This window comes from Grus americana, chromosome 8, assembly GCF_028858705.1.
Source record: "Grus americana isolate bGruAme1 chromosome 8, bGruAme1.mat, whole genome shotgun sequence".
Lineage (NCBI taxonomy): Eukaryota > Metazoa > Chordata > Aves > Gruiformes > Gruidae > Grus > Grus americana.
The window spans coordinates 14663435-14685723 of record NC_072859.1 but is presented as its reverse complement, the minus strand read 5'-3'; positions in this window follow the sequence as shown (position 1 = coordinate 14685723).

The window sequence follows — 22289 nt, the reverse complement described above, 5'->3', positions numbered from 1 at the left end:
TTCTGTCCCTTTTGTCTGGAGCCTTCCTAAAACTCTCATTAGTGTGCCTGTCAGTGTGAATGTGCAAGTTAACTCATGCCATAAAATGAGCCTACACCTGTCTGTGGCTAGAGTTCAAGGGTGTTTGAACCACACTTGTCCTAGGAGGAGCATGGGTAGCTTTAGGAATTAAAGGTGAGGCCTAAAAGATAAAGGAACATGCTTCCTTTTCTCTCATCAAATTCAGGGGGGAAATGGTGGGTAAGATGTGGATAAGACATGCTTAGCATCCGCTGTATGTCACATGGTGAAGGAAAGGCTGCTGCATAATGATGCTGTTGGGAGAAAAGTGATGTCCAATATCAACAGAAGGTGGCAACCATGGCTCGAGCTCCTTTGAAGGCATTGTATGGTGTGACTGAGCTACATGAGCATAGTCTAAAGCTTCCTGAACTGAAGGGGGTAATAATATTTACTTGGCTTCTCAAAAAGCCTTATTCCTTTTTCTTTAATCAAATACATCATTTCAAGCAGTGTGAAATATGTATTCTTGAAGTGATGTGTTGTAGCTTCTGGTCTCCTGTGCTTGGTGGAAAAGTTCTGCATCCTGTGATGAAAGGAAGAACCAAATGTTATGTTTGAAGAGATTTTTATAGTTACAGGTGTAGTCCTTCACCTAGAGAAAGATTTGAGATGTGATTTGAGGTGACTTTTGTGAATTAATAGAAGTAAAAAAATCTTTTGGTTGGAAAGAGGGAAATTAAAGTAAGCCCTTTCGCTTTGGCATGCTTGAAGCATTCTCAGTATTCAAGTTTTACTCATTTTTGCACTTAGGTATGTAAAAATGACAGAAGGTACAAAGGGTAAATCACTCTTAAAATGAAACAAAAAATCTGGCTTTATTTGAACAAAACCTCTGATTGAACCAGTGCTATTTTTTCTTTTTTTAAATATTAAAAAAAAGTGTCGAGAAGTCTTATTTCAGTTTAATTTAAGGATAGTGTGCTTTGGGTCTGTTAAGCAGCTATTATCATGAAAGGGAATAAAGATAAAATGCAAGAAATACCTAGCCAAACAGCCTGACTACTTAGTGCGTTTGTTTTAATCAGGTTAATTTATTTAATATTGAGAAAGATATTATTACTGTGCAGAATATTAAATGATATAGATAAATTTATTGGCACCCTAAGGAGATGGCTTTGGCAATTCTGCTGCTTCCAAATGTAAATCAAGCAGTTGGTCCTAAGCATGTAACCAGGGTTGGGCAGGTATCGGAATTTAATGTACTAGTAGTACCAGAAGTTCTTACGGTTTTTCTGTATATATACATGCCTTTCCTGCCACGATTGATTGCCAGTGCCTTGGATAAAAGTAAAATCCTGCCTTTTCAACTCTTAAAAGTCTAATTATACACTGGGAGTGGTGGGAACTCTTCCTTTCTCTGCAGCTAACCAGCAGAATCCCTGCATTTGAGGTGGGTTAGGTAGCAATAAAGTGCAAGGAAATGGTCACTTAATTTCTGTACAGTCCTCCTTCCCTAGTCCCACCTGGATATCCTGACACTCTGGATATCCAAGGCATCACATCACGAATAAATCCTCAGTTAGTGCCCAGGGAAGACTGTGTCTCACAGTAGTTTTGAGTAGTCACTGAAATGGGAACAGAAATCCCAGTCTCTTCCCTACTCCAGACTAGTACTTTAAGAGCTACATAATAAAATCCCCTATCTTGCCTACCTTTCTCTCAATCTTCCCCCTGACCAAATAGTAGAAACTATTAAAGCATAATTTTGAAGAAATTCAAGATGAGGGAGTACAGCTGCTCTCAGTTGCTCAAACTGCTCTTGTGACAGAAGGGCATGAGTGTGGCTGTACTGGCTCAGACCAAGATTTACCCAAATCCGTTGTGTTCCTGACAGTGGTTGCACCTGGTACCGAAGAAGGAGCATGAGAACACGGCAGGCATGTATGGTGCTTCCCCAAGTGCTCTCCCAGTTTTCAAGCATTTCTGTGATTTACATTCCTCTAGATGGGAAAAGAAAGCTGAGTCTTCCTCAGTGTAAGCCTCACTTCTTCCAGTTGTGCTTGGTATTTATATCTTGCTTGACTCCAGCTGAGGATAATTCCCAGACATGGCAAATGGAGGGCATCAGCTGGATGAAACTTACATGTTATTTCTCTCCTTGAGGCTTCCTGTGGTCTAGCCCTTGTTTAGCTAGCAGGCTTAAATGGTAAGTGCCTAAGTTCTCAGATGGACCTACTGAATTATCCACGTTTGAGGAACAAATCATTACTTTTCAGAGTATTCAAAAGCACACAAAATGAGTTTGTTGGTACTGTGAGCTGATATGATCTGGTTTTATAGTATGGGATGAGAAAATGACAATGCCTTAGCTCAGTTAACTCCAGATGCTGCTTTTTCTGTTGCCAGAGAGGTGGCTGCCTCAGTGACCTCTCCTGCTATCAGTAATGCATCCTTCTGAGTGATGGATGGAAAGGTGCACTCTGCATCTTCACATGTCAAAACAAATGAATCCGTTTCAGTCTTTGAATACAGCAGCCAGTCTGAATGTAAATAGAAAACTGAGTTATATGTGATGATTTATGCCACTGAGATCATCACAGTGAAGCAGGATGGAATATTCTCTTCATAAACAGGAATGCTGAAAAAAGGACTATGAAGAAACCTATTTAGACAGAGCCAAGCTCTTCTCTGTTATACCTGTGTGATTCTGGCAGGGTGCCAGTGAAAGAAATATATTGCTGTGTCTGTGCTAATCCAACATGGAACAGAATCTGGACTGTATTACACAGAGAGGGACAGCGATTTATGTGAACTTCAAACACACCTATGTAATCTGTGTTTGAAATTTTTAAAGGGTTTCAAATCTTTGGATGCTGTTGGGGAGATGGCAGGCTTTATCACCAAGTTGCTATGGATTAAAAACAAACCACCTAAAACATAACCCCCAACATTTTAATGTTAGATATGCTGTCCTCTACAACAAATACCTGATTTCTTGAGTCATACACAAGAGTTGTTCCCGTTGCAGTAAACTGGATTTTTTTTCCCTGGAATTTACTGTCAGTCCCACACAATTATTTTGCCTTTTGGGAGCTGGTGAGATTATACAGGTGGTATTTTGGGCTTTTGAGAAATCAGAAGAGTATGCTTTTTTAGCCTAGCTGATCAGTGGGATGGCATGTGAGGAGACTGCAAGGTGATGAATGCTGTGAGAAGGACTAAATCCAGGGAAAATTGTAGAGCTGGGTAGGAAGTAGATATTTTTTAACATGTTTTACATTCTAAAAAAACCCAGAATAAAGACATTTAAAAAATTTCTATTTAAAAGTTTTTAAAAATCTTTTAGATGGATCCAAAGCTTGCATTTTCAGAAAAATTGAAAACAATTATTTTTCTTTGTAAGCTTAAGAAAATGTTTTTATACAGCAGCTATACAGGTAGCTTCTAAATGGGTGCCTAACACTGCTGAAAAAACTAATTTTAATTTTCTTCCAAAATGAACTTGATTTTAAAAAGTTTTTAAAGATGCTTTGATGTTTTTTTTTTCCCCAAAATGTCCATCTTCCGTCAGTCTAATTTCAGATAAATGTTTCTGGCCCACAGTAGTCAATAAATGGAAATCTGAACATCACCTTCCTATAGAGTTGGTTGCACTTTATTTAATCTTTGACTTGATAGAAACTTGAAGTAACTTGGCTGTCCATCGCAGTAAGTCACTTGTCTCTTAAGTCTTCCTAGCATGTTAGTTTTGCACTGACAAATGCTGGAAACCTCTCTCAGCTTACCCAAACCTCCCATGTTTTCCAAGATTTTTCACTCTGATTGCAGGCTTGGTCTTAGGAAAAGTACTTCATTTTGGTCTGCATGGAGCCAGTTACTGTTAGTTTACCTGCTTTGAAGCATGGGGCATTTTTCTTTGTACCATTGCTTATTACTTCTACTGAGATCTCTGGTAACCCATGTTGTGTCTTCCACTTAATTCCATGTATCCATGTGCTAGCAATACAAAACTGAGCAGGCAGAATCCCGCACAATATTTAAAAGTTCATCATAAAGACTAAAGGCTTTTGAAAATAAAAAGATGAAGACAAATTAACACTGAATTCCAGCAATATAGACTGGTGAACCAGTCATCAAAACCCTACATTTTCAGCATGTTACAATGTATTTATGAGAATAAGAAATCTTATTTTAGCAGCTTATGAATTAGAATTTGAAAGGCATAGGGGATTTAAATAATATTGGACAAAATCTTTTTTTGGCCATGGTAACAGAAACTACATATTTTGATGAATTTAATCATGAGACTGTTTGCAAGTGGAGATAAATTACATAAGTAATTTTAGACACTGCTCAAGGAGGAAGCCAAAGAGCTGCTGGAGGTGCTGCAGCCTGTCTTACTCTAGTCCCATAAGTAGCTGCCCTGTCTTGATGAGAGAGACACAGATGCTTTAATTTTTGAAGGGGTTTAGACTGTTTATCCTAATTATAAGAGCCCAAAGCATCAGAATGTGTTTGGAGATGCTTCTGCTTTTTCTAGTATTTGAGAAATAGAGCGAGAAGGAAGGAATGACCCTGGAGCCCTTAGCAGGGGTACTAATTTGAGATGCTTGGATTCCAGTCCAGTGACAAATTACTTATGCATCAAGTAATGATGTCAAAATCTGATGGTATGGGCTCCCAGTTCATACCACTAGACAGCTTGACTTGCTCCCTGACCTGATCTGTACTTTAGATGCAAACTGACTTAGGTCAATGAAGGCAGCTCTCTAATACTACCATGCATCCTCTCCTCATTTCTTTTCCTTTCCTTGAATGGCCTGATAAGAGGCTGATTGGCTTCAGTCATGCTGTGTGAAGAAATCTGTAGCACATGGCAAGATCCACTGTGCTATCATCTAGTGGTGGGTTTAGAAGGTGAGGAGATAGGGTGAAGAAATGTTGAGTATCAGAAAAGGAAGATGAGGTGAATCTCATTAGATTTTATTTTCTGTCAATCGCTGTTTTGGCCCACCTGCTACTCTCTTAAAAACAATAAATAGGCTTGCTCCAGATGTGTGTGTTCCTATAATTAACATTGCAGTGTGATGTGAAGAATTTAGTCAACTGCAGCAGGATGGATGCCAGTCAGGCTTGGCTTTTTTGGCTTGCTGACATCTTATTGTAAGCGACGCTTCCATGAGTTCATCTATTGCAACACTACTTCAATAAGTGATTGTCAACTAGGAGATTATATCAGGGTGTTTACAGCAATAAGGTGAGTCAGAATTTTTCAGCCTTCTACCTTTTTTTGAGGAATGGCTGGTGATTGGTCTCATCCAGTATCAGACTGATGGCTTCTCTGCCACCATTTCCTGTCACTTTTGAACTGATGTGGCACCTTGATGGCTAGAGGCTTGAGTGGGCACAATAATTGACAGTATTAACTCTCTAGTGGGGTTTGTTTACGAATTTGCAGATAAGCTGTCTGTTGACTGGTTTTTGGAGTAATTTTATATCTCACGTTTGAATTGCCCAGCTGCTTTTTGCCAGAGGCTTTTTTACTGTTGTTAATTATAGGATTATAATTGCCAATTAAGTGATAAGCCACAAAAGAGCATGTATTCCTGAACTACTGGTGCATACATTCAGTGGGTTGTGCAGCACCAATAGCATAGGAAGTGACACAGGATGCCCATGGCTTTTTTTATATGACCTAATTTTTTCCATTATATATTGTGAATTAAAATGACACAAGATGTGTAATGGAGATGCATTTTCTTTGTGGACAGTGCAATTAAAAATGGTAGCAGAAATAGCAGGAGGAAAAGAATGGTTTTTTTCTCTCCCCAAATTCTCCTTCCTCCCACTGCTCTGAATCAGGCCTTCCTTATGGTTTAGTTTCAGTGTGGGTCATCTTGGGCTCAATTCTGTTCAAAATACTCTTTTAAAGTGGAGATGCTATATCATTCTTAGATTACCTTATAGTGGTGAGAAATGAAAGTAGGAGAGGTATTGTCTTTAAACCATTTTTTGTGTTCTTTGAAGCTCTGTTGCAATAGCTCAGCTGAGGTGCTCCAGAATAAATCACAAATGACAAAAGCGTTGTCTAGCATCAAAAATAAAGTGTAACTTAGCTGAAATGTTAATTCTGTATTTGCTTCTCAGAGGCTGTGTAGCAATTTGAGTAGTGCATTGGAGGAACATGGCATTTCTTGACTATGTTTGTAGCATGAGGTGCAAAAATAGCTTTCTTGTCCTTTAAAGTTTTTAGACTTGAAAATGTGAGTTAATCTTCATGCTGATCATAAAGAGATGTTTTAGCTTGACAGAAAACGATCAGGGAAAACTTAGTTGTGAGAAGTTCGGTATAAAAGAGTTGCATTTTGTGTGTGTGTGTATGTGATAACAAAGGGTGGGATGAGGAGAAGCTCTTTTGTCATCCTGAAAAGTAGAAATGTTCTTGTCTATGGGAAAGAAAAATAGGCATGCAACTTTTGCTGAGGAGGAATGCTTCAGTTGTTTGCACTTCATTACTGAGCATAATCAATCCAAACAAAGTTAAGTTCTAGTAAGAATATGACCATGGTAAAGTCATAATAAAGTCACATTCTGATTTAACAGCCAGCCTTCAAAGGCAGGATACCAGACTAAACCCCTCTCCGTTTTGTGTGGACTGATGAAATGTACTTGAAACAAAGAATTTATTGTTAACCTAAGCATGGTGTTAACAATCTAATCAAAGAATTATTATTAGTCCAGTCATAATATTAACACTTAAATTATCTAGTTATTACAGCTCACTTGGAATGATAATATAAATAGGTATGTGCAAACTTTCTGTCACCTCTCCCCGTTTTTGGCATTACCCTTTATTCCCATGATGCTTTGGCTCTAAGTTTCATGAGCTATTGCTCGTTGATTGCTAACACAGTCTGCTCATTTGCTTTTCCTCCATTGATTCATAATGTGATGAATGATTATATCCAAGACCAGTAATTTATGTTTTACCTATGCTGGATATTTGTTCTTTGTTATTCCTAAAACAGGTTTTACCCAGCTCCCAAGCTGGTATGCATATAGCGACTGTAAATCAGTGTTTTGTGACTTGTTTGTTCTGTGGTCTCTGTTATCATCCTGTGCTTGCTATTTCAAGGCATCTGTTGTAATTTTCTGCCTGTATTTTTGGGGCCACTGTTACAACATCTGTTTTTCTTAGATGTCGCTCAGGCTGTGGTTAACTGATGTTTTGTGAGCATAAGCTAGTCCTGTGTTTCAGTTCTCAGGTCACTAAGAGTTCACTCTACAAAAAGTGATCCACTAGAACACACGCATGCAGATATATAGAGGCACAATGCTGTGGTAACTCCTTGCTACCAATGTCTTCCAGTTATGGCAATATCATTGGTATTGTATTGAAGCTGCAACAATAAGTGATAATATAAATTTAACTATACTGGCTAGGCAATAAGAATTATTGTTTTAATACATTAGTATGATTGTATGCTTAGAAAGTAAGATAGAAGAAAATTCATATCTGAGGATGTGGATCTGTGGAGTATCATTGAAGGTGATGTGGATGATTTTGCTATGTCAACCTTCTTTCTCTACACTGCCTTAAGAAGAATAAGGTGAACCAACCAATTTAATTTTAGCAATACATTTTAACTCTGCTTCTTGACTTCATTTCCAGTAAACCTTGATTCTGAAATATTTTTATTGTGACTGGTCAGAATCAAGCTTTGTACAGGTAACTGTAACATCAACATGATACCACCGTGCTTCTGCATGAACCAACAATTTAAGAATTTCACAGGACAAAAGTGTCCTGCAGTAATGACAGTCTACTGAAAAGAACAGTCTCTTGGAATTTGTAGGGAATGTAGGGTAAAATCCATAGTTTGACTCAGGCCAATCTGGGGGACTCAGGGAGTTTACCTCTTGCAGCCCTTTGCAATGACAGAATGCATCTCTCTCATCAGAGAGAATACTTTCCTTGGAATTTTCACCAACATTAATATAACAAAAAAAATTCCTTCACTTTCCATTAAACAACATTTGCTAGGCAAATATTTTACTATGGGATTCCTAGTCTTGTCTAGCTTTTTTGCATTTGGATTTAGTTGAACTCCTGTTAAAGGTGATGCAAAGACATCCAGAAGCTTCAGAGAATGATTGAGCAAGCATTTGAATAAATTGGGAAGATGGATTTCAAAGGTCATAAACATGTACCTTTGTTAACTGGGCCACAAAGCTTTATAGGCTCTTGAGTCCAAGCTAAACAATACTGTTTCACAGACAGGCAGATAAATCCTTTCTGCATTAGAGTAGTTAAATCTGAGTGTGGAAAGCTCAGCATGATTTCTGTACTGTGGAACAATGCAGTGGTATAATTCCTATTAGAATAAGAATTCCTTATCAGATTCTGAGACCTGGATTTTAAATCAATACACTGCTGGAACTCAGACAGCAAGGCAGGCTTGTGCATTATAAATGTTTGGAGGAACTGGTTTTGGAAGACAATATTGATGCAACTTACCAAAATTATAAGTATAAACACAATTTGACAATGAGAATGAAAGAGAAATGACAAGTTCTAAGACTTTTTTTTTTTTTTTAAAAAAAAATTGTTTTTCTATTTTGCCTACTTTTCTCTTGTCTCACAGGTTTTGGTGTGGTGGTTTTTTTTTTTTTTCTGATCAACCATGTAGTCACTGTTCATACAGACCACATGCTTCCTGTGCAGGTGTTTTTGTTGGTTCTTAGATTGTAAGGACTTGTTCTCAGGACATGAAATTTAGGACTGGGATCTTATACCATGTCTTTGTATATTTACATGAATCCCAAGTGAATTTGAAAAAACTAAGAAATGTTATCCTTGAGATCAGGAAGTATTGTTCATCCACTTGCACACCTGGACATTACTGCAAAAAGGGACAGTCACTGGAGAACCTGATCTGTTTCTTGCAAGGTGTAACGTTGAAGTTGTAGAGCGCTCTAATAAATGGAAGGCTACAGCTATCGTCCCCCCCATGAGATAATATGAAAATTACTTGAATTTCATTTAGAGCATGCTGATGAGGGGGGAAAAAAAGTTTACAGGCAACTGCAAGTTTATATACTCTGTATTTTAATGATCCCATCTTATTTCAGTCATTATCTGCCGATCAATGTATCTGGTATTGCAGTCAATGTAAACAAGTCCTTTTATTTGTGGTTTTATGAGAAAAGAACTTTAATTTTCCTATTGACTTTGGTTTACATGTACATGCTCTACTTATGAGTATTCCTTTTACTGTCTAAGATGACTTGAGCAAGAGCACTTGTAGTAGTGTCAGATTAACTGTTGCATAGTCATGTGTTTCAGTTCTGTGAAACGATTCCCATTGCAGCTTTGGCATGTGCCATTAGTAGTATAAGCAATAAGCAGTAAGAGTGTCTTGCATTTGATTTCCTTCTGTACCATACCACACCACTGTTTAAAAATTGATAAATCACGTAGGGAGAGAAAACCCAAGGGCTGTCAGTCCTGGTGCTGGTCTTGCTCGGTTGAAGAACTAGGTCACTTTCAGTGGGTTTGTGTCCCTTACTAAATTTCTCATGCGTTGTTCCTGATGCTGCATTGCTGCTTTCTTGAGCCAATGGCTCTGTGCCATCTTCAGGCATGTGAATGGTAATATTATTTTATATTCTTAGTATCTGAAGGGATGAAATAAATAGATGCTTGGTTGGTTTGTCACTTCTAGCTTTCCCGTTTCAAGTCTCATTTTGCCCCTAATTTGATTCTGGACTTTTTTATTCTAGCAATAAATGAATAACATAAAATAATAGTGAGGTGGCATTTGCTGTTGGATGTCATGTGAATTGCCTTGGGAAAGGAAAAGGTTGGTGGCAAGCTTCTTCCAATGATTTGTTAGAATACTCAAACCTATGGTGACTAGTGCTAGTAAGAAAAACTTTCTTAAGGATGTTATGGAAAGAAAAATATTTTTAAAAGCTGTATCTCTCTCCAACAACAACAACAAAACCCAAACCCAGCAAACCTCCCAAAACCACAAAATCTCCCAGAAAGTCCATGTTTGATGTATTTAATTTTTTTTTAATATTTTCTATCATCAGATAAAAAAGTGCCTTTTCAGATTTCATGGAGAACCTACACAGATAAGAAGTCAGATGCTTAATGCAAATCAGCATAGCATCACTGACATGAAAAGAGAATGTTTGCTTTACTCCCTCTTCATATGGTATGCTAGGTATATGCCTTGGTATAAGCTGCAGAGAGCAAGATGTCTATGTATGGGATTCAGCTTATGTATCAATACTGAGAAATTATTCACTGATGTCCTTTTTTTGGTGTGAACATCATACCAGTTACTCCAAAAACTTGCATAGAGCTATGTTGATTGTGGTGGGGATCTGGCATGGGCAGAGGACCCCACCTGAGTAGAGCTTGCTGTTGGAGTGAGGCTTACACTTAGTGCAATCTATCTCAACAAGAATTTTGTTGCAGAGTTGAAATGAGTCATGATCGTGCCTTGGAATCAGGGACAAGTGTGTTGATTAAAGGTAGCTACAGTTTGTAAATAGTGTTCAGTGTTGTCAAGCAGGCAGCATTTATCAGCCAGACATTTTCTTTTCTGAGCAAACTGGAAAAGAAGCCTCATGTGCTGTATAACATGTCTAAAAGGGATTCACTACAGCAGGGAAAGAGAGATGGCCAGAACGTAGTAAGCCTGTAAAACTGTGAAATGAGTGCTGTGTGCTGGGGGAACAGACAGATGGGGAGAGAAAGCAGTAAGAGACATAGTAAGTGTTGGCTGTATTTGAATGACAAGCAATTGGTTCTGGATCATGTTTATCTCCTGAATAATATTTCATAAACGAGAATGACTTTGGTAGGAAGTTTCTGTTCTAAAACATAGGAATGTGAAGGAATTGAGGCATCTACAGCTGCCACAAAAGAGTAAAAAGGCACTGTGTCATTGGCATGAATTGTGAGTAAATTTATTGTACATTTATAGAATAGTGAGAATTTTTTGACTGAAAATATCTAATTACCCCAAAAGAAAACTGCACAAAAGGTGCTATTTTGGTGAGAATTATTTTTGGACTGTAATTACTTTTTTGTCTTAGGGGGGTTTTCAAATAAAATGTTATTCTTTAACATAACTTTATTTCCTCCCTTCATTAACAAGATTTCCAAGTTTTTGAAATGACCAAATTAAATATTTCAGTTGATCCTTAAAACACATGCTCTGCTTTGTTAGTAACATACAAAAAATAACATTTTGTTTCATCTTTGAATCAGAAGTATTTTACATGTCAAATTCCTAGATTAGGAAAGTTTCCTGCTCATTCCTGTTGACTGAGTAAAGTTTCAAAATCAGAATAATGCAATTATTTGATAAATGTGTTAATTTAGCAATAAATGTAGTTATATGAACAATCATGACTCACCCTGCTTAAAAAAATTAACCTTGTGGCTCGATTACTGTAGAAGTGTTTAAAATCTAATTTGGAGATCAGTAACACTCTGAATACTAAGTAGAGTGGCTTCAACACAGCCGTTGCTGATAGTTAAAGACTGCAGATGCCTGAAAAATCCTGTACAGAGTCTGGGAACAGATTTTTTTTTTTTTTTTTTGTCCATTTGAAAATGGAAAAGTGCTGTATTGTAGATCAGAGTTAAATTGACAGCTAAATTGGTGAACTGCAAAACTGGTGTCTTACATGCAGTAATAACAGCAAACAGTATCTTGTCAGTCTGACCAAAGTTAAACATCACCTCATGGCTATTGCCATCAACTGCAATGCTAAGAATGGCAGTATTTTATTTTTATGGCTTCGAGGCTCAAGATAAACAGAAAAATGAGATGTTGGTTGTTATGGATGAGGCTTGGATTAGCTTCCTGCTAAATTTGTTTTATTCAAGTTGTTGTTGTTGTTGTTAGTCCTGCTAAGCTTTTGGAGTCACTTATTCTGAGTCACAGAATGTTGTAATTTATTTCCATTAATCAATGTTACACCTATATATGTGGGGTCTGAACAATATAAAGGGGTAATGAGGCATGATGTTTACTTTGCATTTTTGGGAATACTCATCTCTGGAAGAAATGAACTGAAACTTCTCTCAGGGAGTACTTATTAATGCATTTCACTGAATATGGTTTTTTGTTTTTACCTCCCTTAGGAGAAAGCTTTTTTCCTTCGGTCAATTGAGTATGGCACAAGGGTAATAACAAGTCTAATGGATGCTGTAAACCACCACTTTTTAATGCATAATGTAATTGAATCAGAATATAGTGTCTATACTGATGGAGTCCCTGGTGCTTTAACAACTGAAATTATGATTGGAAAGATTCAGATAATGCTGACTTCTCATACGTTAAGCCCCTATTATACAATTTCCTTTCTACAGCACATTCACTTTTACTTTTGAATTATGCAGTGCCATCTTAAACAGTTTAATATTACACTGAAATAAAATTCAAAGCTTCAAGAGGGCTTTATCATTTTTGTGGAAATACATACAGAATAAATTTGTAGTGGATGCTGTGTGACTAATATTTCCTCCAAACAGCTCTCATATCAAACTCCCCATTTAAAATTGCATTCTTTGGTGGAAAGGATATTAGAAAGGCAATGCTCCTCTGTTAGTCAGCCATTACTGAACAGAATGTAGAACAGAAACTGGCTCGGTGTTGTGTGCCAAGTGTGAGACAGGGGCTTCTGCAGACAGAGATAGCTGGGCTCTCTTCCTTTTATCTAAAATACAAAATCTGAAGACTTTCTAAACAGAAGTGGATTGGAGAAGGTACTCTTAAGGCTCCATAGCTCATCTAACCAGTGAACTGCACGTGAAGTATGCTGTGCTTTCACGCTTAGAGAGAACTCCTATATTACTATTAGCTGACAAGATACTTCATATAGATCCAAAAATAGTAATTTCTAAGTTATGTTAGCTTTGCCTTAGTTGGTTGAAATATTAATTTTCAAAGTGGCTGAAACAAAATCTATTCAATATTTCTACTGTCAAACAAATATTCAGATGAACTTGTTACTGCAGTTTTGGATAAATACAAGGCCATACAGGTGGTGTACTGAGTGGAAGCTGCCTACGGGCTCCTCTGCTACAATCAGCTGGGTAAACTGATCCTGCAGGCAAGGGATATGGAACACGCAGGCGGCCAAGCTGTACATGTGGCATAGCACAGCACAAGCTTGTGCCCACTCAGGTTAACTGTGAGGAGATGTCGTGGATCCAAGGGGATACGGAAGTGAATAGAAAAAGAAAAAAAACTTCCTGGGTTGAGATAAAGACAGCTGAATAGGATAACAAAGGAAGAGAATAATAATGATAATAAAATGAGCAATGCACAAAATTGCTCACCACATGCAGAAGAAAAAAAAACAAAACCACCCTGATGCTCAGCTTGTTTCTGAGCAGTGATCCCACCTCCTGGCTCGCTTCCCCAGTTATATCCAGAGCATGATGTTCTATGGTAGGGAATATCCCTTTGGCCAGTCTGGGTCAGCTGTTCTGGCTGTGCTCTCCCAGCTGCTTCTGCACCTGGCAGGGTGGGAGAAGCTGAAAAGTCCTTGACTTAGTGTAGACACTACAACAACCTAACAACAGCTAAAACCATCAGTGTGTTGTCAGCATTATTGTCATCCTAAACCCAAAACACTGCACTATACCAGCTACGAGAAGGCAAATTAACTCTATCTCAGCCGAAACCCAGACAGGTGAACATCTAATGCCTTGATGTGCAACAAGTTTCTGGTTAGGGTCACTACAAGAGGTCACATCTCAAAAGACAGTAGCCAGAATAGCACAAACTCTGTGGATAAATTTATCTCTGACTTGCGTATAGTTGAGACAAATGCATGCCAAAGGACAGAATATAATATCTGGGAAGAGCCTAGTGAAAACAGGCTAATCATCCCTCTCAGTTCAAAGACTTCAAATAGCAATTAGGTAATTAAAATTCTTTCTAATCTCTTAGAAGCTGTGCCTCTTCACTCTTAAAGTAGTCAGTCAAGCTGTAGCATGATGAAAATGAAGTACGGACCCACACTGACTGCCTTTCAAATCAGCAAGCTTGCTTTATTGCTGGCACTGTAGCTTGAGAGAGGTTGTAGAGTTTGGATTTACACGGTAAGAATACATATATATGGTGAAGACTACAGAGGCAGTGTACAGTGTTTAACCTTTGGGAGATGGAGCAAAACTGTGGGAGTCATCACGTGCCAGAGCCCATAAATTTACAATAAATTCCAATATGAAAAATCTGTTGCCCCTGAGAAGGTGGACTTAAACACTTGGTGTTACATATTCTTTGAAAATTGGGCATAATGGGGAGAGGCTGAAACTTTGCTTTTTTTAATCTTAAACCTTTGGGTTTTTAATCTAGCATTTATTCAAGAGATCACTTTCATCGTCTCAGCGAATAGAACCAAGCATCTACGTTCAAGTGAAAGCCACCAAAAACTGCATGAACATAAGGGATGGCTGAGAATATAAAAGAAAGTGGTAACAGAAAATGCTATGAAGTATTGCTGATGGCTTAATAGTTCTTCATGTACTAGCATTATTATCACTTTCCTTCATATCTGCTAGGTATGTCCTATTAATGAAATCTGCCTGGTTTTACACTAAGAATGCTTTAATTATGACTGTGGACCAGGTAAGATTTTTCTGAAGGTCTTAAAAAATCCCAAGGATTTCTGTGTTTATAACAAAAGCGGAAAGTTTTGCTGAGCCAGGATTTGGCACAAATTGAGGCTGACAGAAACTGTCCTTTATCTGACTAAACTGTCTTGAGAATGTGGAGGTCATACTTAATTTTCAGAGGCTCAGATGCAGAGTTTCTTCTTTTCTAAAAGTATGATGCAAAGACAGATAATGATTCTAGGTAGATGCATGCTCCATTTCTATCATTAGTTCAGCTGAGATTAGCAGGCAGCCCACAATTTTCAGTTAAGTGAAAAGGGTAAGTGTTAGGTATGCTCTCAAAATCTTTGTGGTGCTCCACTATATTCATAGAGATCCACGAGTGTGTGATCTAACCCTATGATTCTATAATTCCAGCTGCACTAGATGTCACAGAACCCAGAAATACAGTATGAAAAATAAAACAAAATACTCCTTTGCTTCAATAGAACAATGTTTTGTGAATGAGAGTCTTTTCATTTTAACTGATCTGAATGACGCGGGCTGCAGAAGACCCATGCCAAAAACAATCAGCCAAATAGCTTGGCAAATGTTCTGATAAATTGCTCTTGCTGGCAATAGTTTTGTAGCTTTAAATGAGTATTAACTGAATGACAGTCTTAATTCTTCAACTACTAGCTGGAAATAAAGGTTTTAAACTACATTACATGTTCAACACACAAAAATCTAGGACTTCAGTAATGTTGTGTACGTGTACAAACAGATTAAAATCACTGCTTAATACGTTTGGGGCCATAAATCCCTCTCCATGGACTCCAACACCAGCATCATATAGCACAGATGATGTCTCTGGTTTGATTTCTACAGGATTGTTATACATTGTGGAATATCTTGGGAATATTTTACTATTCACAGTGTTTATCCCAAATTATTCCTGTTGTAAAATCTTGTTCATTCTTGTTTCTTAGCAGCTTTTCTTCCCTTGTAGTAACAAATTTCCCTGAAGTCAGCTGTCACAAGTGTAAATTTTATCTACAAGGAAATGCATATACCCTTGGTGAGATTGCTTGTGGTTTTTCTAGGCCTCTCACAAGTCTTAAATTGTTAATTAAACACAGGTATAAAAGAAGAGACAAATAGTCACATTCATGACAGACAAGCAACTTCATGCTTGTGTTGCAATTCATGTGCAATCATTATTATCCCAATTAGCACCTTCCAGTCCAGTATGCTCTTTACATACTGATCTGTTGGAAGCTTGGCTCTTAGCTGACATGTGGTGATTGGCCTGTGGTATCTTGTGCTTTCAGTCATTTCTATTGATGCTAGACTTCTCCTAGCAAGCAAGTACATAAACCATGTCACAGGGTATTTGTAGAGATGGTAAAAGTGACTTGGGTCATTATCAGTGTTAACCCGAGAACCAAATTCTACTAACATGTTATGCATAAAAATAAGTAGCAAAATCTATGTATTTTGCTTTTATTCAAAGAAATTGGGGAAAAGCCTTATATAAGAGACTTTTCAAGTATAGACACAGCCAGTAATAGGTACCATTTTTTTCCATGTTTCATGCTGTTCTTGGTGGGCCTTTATTCAGCAGTGATATCTCTAAGCCTAATCCAAAGCCTGTGATAGTTAATGAGAATGACTTATGTTGACTCTAGCTCCATTTGGATGAGGGCCTTTCAATGTGTTAGGAACCAATGTACTTAAATGCCAAATCTTTAAAGAATGTGAAAAAACATGCATACTTAAATTTATTTGGGAAAGTTCAAGACCTGTAAACATACTGGTGAAGGAGAAGGTAAAGGTTGTTTAAATTAACTTTTATTTTCTGATGTGATTAATTTCTCTCTTGAGAGTAAAACTAAATTTAAGGCCTAATTCAGTTTCTATTAAAGCAAAAAAAAAGCGGCTGGCTGAAATCAGGATAAGGCTAGTGGTAAGGGTTTTAAAAAAACCAACAGCAATACATCCAAAATGAAGGGGGTGGAGACAGAAATGAAGAGTGCACAAAGAATGGAGAAAATTCTACAGAAGAGCGGTCTCTGAGGGCTGTGGGGTAGATGCTACCCCAGCCTGCAGTGTCGTGAAGATTTGCTTTGGCAGAGGAACGCATTAGGCTTTGCAACATGAGAGTTTGAATATCAAACCTGATAGTTGGGCAAGTTCACATCTTGGGTGCTGGGTGGAAGAAGATGGGAAGCATCTGATAAAGCTCGTCTGGTTTCCCTCCTCTTTTCCTGAAAGACAGAACTGGAGACTAGTTTGTAGAGAGCTAGTCCATAACCTCATTGCTGGTGTGGTGTGAATATTTTTTTCCCCCCAGCTTTTAGGAGAGATCCCTGAGTGTGCCTGTCTTTTCAGATGTTACCTGATAGAATGGGTTATCTCTATCTTTTCCTGTGGGGTGAGTTGTATGAGTTAAAGTAGTGAAAGGAACAAAAATTGTAGTTAAAAAATGCATACACTAAGTTGTACAGCATCATAATTGCTTGGAATTGTACCTGTGCACATGGATATGCACACTGCCTGTGCTTGTTGTTGTTAAATATTTTCACTAACATTTAACCAACAGGAAATGGCTGAGGGGAACACAGCCAGGGTTTTTATTAGACTCTGCAGTGTTCCCTGCTGTGTTGATTTTCTGGTCTCCAGAGACTGCACACCTGTGTCTGACTTTGCTCTCACCAGAGGGATGCATTTTTGTGCATACTTCACTGAGTGAAAAAACAGGATGCCAGTATGCATGATGTACACTCTCTCTCTGAAGTTCCTTGGGGCACTTGTATGAATGCTGAGTTTATTTTGCTGTAAGACTCAATGAGCACAACATTACACTCTGCAGCAAGATGAGAAGCAAAGACTCCTTAAAAATACTGTTCAGGAACACTGATTTCTTAACATCAACAGCATTGCTCAGGCAGCAAAGTTACATTTATAAGTTAACAAAAAGTACGGAGAAAGTTTGTATTTTTTGATGCTAGTCATTACAAGCTTAATGTTCATTTTTTAGCATATTGAATAGTAATATAGGTCTGTAATATTCCTATTAACAGTGCTGAAATTTTACTCATTAGTGATGAAGTGTCTGATAGCATTGCTTAAATGATATAGTAAAAATAATAAAGCAGAAAATCTGCACAGAAAAATGAAAAAAAAAATCAACTCTGTCATCATTTCAAATCATAAGCCCTCTCAGGAGATGGTAAGTAGGTAGTGGGTTAAAATGCTATTGTATGTATGATTAAATTCATTAGGTGATCTTAAACAGTTGACCTTTATTCTTCTCATTATCTCTTAATTACAGTAATAGAGACTTATCTAAAATGGTGTAAGAATCTAGCCCTCAAGACCTGCTTTGTATTGAGCCTATGAATAGCACCTTTGAAGTTGACAGGGTTACTCACACAGTAGATATTTTGTTGGACTGTAGCTATAGATTTTAAACTCGAACTCTAGAAGTGATTATTCTGCATGTGGAAATAATCACAGGTATCGTTAGGTATGGTTAGCTCAATGTGTTTTTACTCTTTTATTTGAATAATAAAGTTTCTTATTCATGACTCATCCAGTAAACTTTATAACATGATCCTAGGGATGACTAATGATAAATTCTTAATATTCTGGAGTCTTTTCAAATACAAAACTTTTTGTCTGTGTATGTATGCATGTATATGTACACATGTATATGTTTGTGTGTTTTTCAGCTGTGAAGAGAATTAAGATCTCTATGCATATGAATTAGTTGGAGTCATAGAAATGAGGAGACATTTGCATTTGTGTATAGCAGATGTAAATACACATACAGTTCCAGACTAATAGAGCCCTGAGATCAGTAAATCTATTTTTCCATGTTAGGTTCCTCTTGTATTATGTTAATTACATGATAGCATGGTGTTTAGTGACAACTCAAGCATGATAGCAGTCAATATGAGCCTGTAGGCCAGATTAATAAATCTAGCTTCTAAGTTAGGTACCTCTCTGAATATCTTGTATTAAGGTTTTTAACTGGACTGGCCAACAGCCAGATTGACACTGATTCATTGCATGCTCAGAGCTTGTCTCCATTCTACCTGAGCTGCAGCCAAATTACTTTTTCACCAGGATACCTCTTTTGCTTTGCCATTTATTTCATCTCTGTCTGGGGCCCACATACTCTTGTTTAGTGTGATCTTTGGTTGTGAAATTCAATCTTTATTTATGAGAACTGTAGAACAACTGCACATTTCTAACTACAAAACAATATTATTTGTTTGGCTTGACTTATTAATATTCAATTGCATTTATTTTTAAAGTGAATTTGTTCAGTGCCCTAGAATGTTGCACAAAGGCTGCTTTATAATGTAAATTTGATTTGATTGAAAGTTCTATAGAAGCCAGATGTATTTGGCAGTGATCTCAAAGTCATGCATCCTGAAGTTAAACCACAGATGACATAAAAGGAAAACTGCTACGCTTGTCTGTGTAGATTGTTTGGAAAAATCTTCCATGGGTGTGAAAACTAGATATACTCGAATTCTCTACTGTATTAAATTGCAACATATTAAGAAGGACATCATATCCTTTCTTCAACATTTTAAGAAAGACTATGATGTTCTTTACAAGTTCTATATTGTCTGACTTCAGCAACCACTTTTGTTTCAATTGTGCCAATATCAAGTAGAAGTGACTGCAGATGAGAGAATTTAATGTGATGCTTTTCCCTTTTTCTATTCTGTGTTTACATTTTTGAGTAATCTACGCTTCTGGAACTGTACTCTCTACCACACAAGCTGACTAAAAGGAGTTAAAAAATTAGAAGTAATTGAATAATAAGAAACTGTAAAGGAAATAAAATATCTGATTTCATTCTCAGGCTGCGCAGTGTCATCAGCCTGAGCTAGAGCAGTCTTAGTGATGCTTACGCTAAGCATGTGCAATTGGCACATAACATAGCAGCAAGTAACTTCATGAGGAGGAGAATGGTGTACCAGTCAGAAATCACTATCCTGCCTGAAAAATAGTATTTGCAGTAGTAGTGGTGCTATTGGAAAACTGTTAGGTATACAAATGTAATGCATACCAATATTCAAACACTGTGGTGGTATGGGAAACATAAACGAATAACATATTTTACTATATGATGCAGGCCATAATCTACTTGGGAAAACGAAATCATCTTTGGATGATTCTGCTACAGTTCTGCTGTGTGCTATTAGGGCAGGCAAATGCTGAGAAGGAGCAATATCACTGTGTGTGGCAAGCTGCTTTAACACTACCAAGCTATAAACTTCCTCTTTGGAATGATAGCTATTCCTTCTCTCACAGGTTTAAGGGGTGTGAAAGAAAATGTTGTTATGTTCTACAGATAATTGAGACTAAGGCCATAGAAATGAGAAACTTAGACTAACACTTAACTTATCCAGAAGTTCGGGGTACTGGAGTCCCAGGGGAGTTTTTATGAACGATTATCTATGGGACAACACATAGCAGCAGCATGAAACATCAGTCTGCACTTATTTTTACTTTTAAAATGTCATGCAATCCACTTACTACCTAAGAAAGCAGATTTTTTTTTTTTTATTCTTAAGAGGTAGGGTCTAAAGCAAGGAATTAATAAGTTATAACACATGGACTGCATTATTTGGTCCCTAGAGGATTAATTGTCAAAAATCAATTATGTTGAAGAATGCTTGAGAGTCTGAAGCCAAACCAGATTAAAGTATAAAAAACCAGAAGAGACAAGCACAGAGAGAGGCTCTGAGGTGTAAAGCAAAATACTAGAAATAGAAAAAAGGGAGGTTACCAGGTGTGAATGCTTATCCTCAAGAAGAGGCAAGATAATAGATTTTATAGTCAAAGCATGAAGTTTCCAGAGTCATTTGTAGATCAGCTGATCAGATCCTGCAGCGTATATCTTCTCAGCTTTTCTCCTGTAATTCAGTGTGGGTCCTGCTTGTTTCTCACTCGCTCCCCCTCCCCCTTTGGCTTTCCCTTCTCAGCAAGGGAAAGGTTTTCATTCTTTATCTAGAGCTAATTTTTTCCTGAGCATGGTTCTCTTGATTACTTCTGCTTTGTAACAATGTCCAGATAAAGTTCCTGAGCAAGTTAATGTTTGTTTTTAGGAATAGTGATTTGTGTGTGGGGTTTTTTGTGCTTTTACTGCAGTGCTACCTGCAAATACGGGGGAAGAAAATAAGATGTCAGGTTTTTTGTAAGACTGTTTGTCAGATAGAAGATTCCCTTCTCAGAAAGATGGATAGCTGAATACACTTTTCAAAATAAAACTGAATTCTTTGGGGACAGTAAATGCTGTCTGTGGCACTCAGAAAGTGGAATTTGGGAATAACGTTTCTTGAAGGCCTGTGCTTGTATTTTTAGCTTCTACTGAAAACTATGTCGTCTTGTGACATCAGTAAAATACATTTTTATGGAACTCTTCAAGTGTAAGAAATTTAAAAAAAAAAACAAAAATGGGAAGCAAAGAACATCTAGCTTTCAATTGTGTAGTATGAACACATTGTGGTGTTGAATTGTGATAGGCATGCTCCCTCTGCTTGGGTTATCTTCCTTGGGATGGGGCAGAGTCAAATCAAGGTATTCTTCCCTTTTATGTGGGAGTGGACAAATTACTAAAGTTAATGGATTGAAAGAGATGAGAAAAAAAAAAAAAAAAACAAAACATGTTCAAGAAGAAAGGCAAGTGGAAATGACTTCTTAAATGTCTTTAAAAAAAAAAATCTAAGCAAAATGACCTTCCCAACTATGTTCTTTAGGATGTTGCAACAAATGTATAATTGTTGAGACTGCCATATCCAGTGGATGCTTAACCCTCATCCAGTCCTACTCAGCTGCTCGTGTAATGCCATTGCAGTCTGTTCACCTATGATAGCAGAAAATAGGGGCTAGCTGGAGTTTGCTTCTTTCACTTGATTTTGAAGTGCATTGCACTGTATGTGCAGTTTATGGTTGTTGCAGGTAAAGTATATATGTAAATAATTTTTTGCACCTGGAGAGAAATATTTTGAAGCAAAGATACACCAGGAAAAGATGACACTTGAAAGCAGCAATAAGAAAAGAATTATTATCTTACAGCTGAATAGATGACATCAAAGGAGGTAGTGCATTTTTTGCACTAGAACCAAACTGTAAATTGGTCTTACTGGTTTCATTATTTTTTACTGCACTGACAAAAAAGCTAAGGAGGTCTTTCCTAGTGATAAAATAGCTGGGCACAGTCAGGAATGGTAACTGGTCTTCTTGCAAACCAGGCAGTTACTTATACTGAGATTCCTGAAAGCAGAAGGGTCAAGAGGCAGGAAAAAAAAAGAGAAATCATTGTTTTATAAGCCTTGTATAGCAGAGAAGAAAGTTTCAGCAATGAGTCTGTGCAGTCAAGTGGAGGAAACAGTCGTTTTTGGGTTCTTGTACCCTTGGGTGGATCCCATCTGGCCCCATAGACTTGTAATGCAGTCAACCCTGGAGAACTGAGTTCAAAGTTAAGACTAACACATTTGTGTCAAAGGGCTGTTGGCTCTCCATGGGAAAAGATGGCTGTATTGGTAAATGACAAGCAGTAGCTGTTCTTTCTTTCTTGAGATTACCAAGAAATGTGCCAAAATTATTCCTGGACAAATGGGAGAATTTC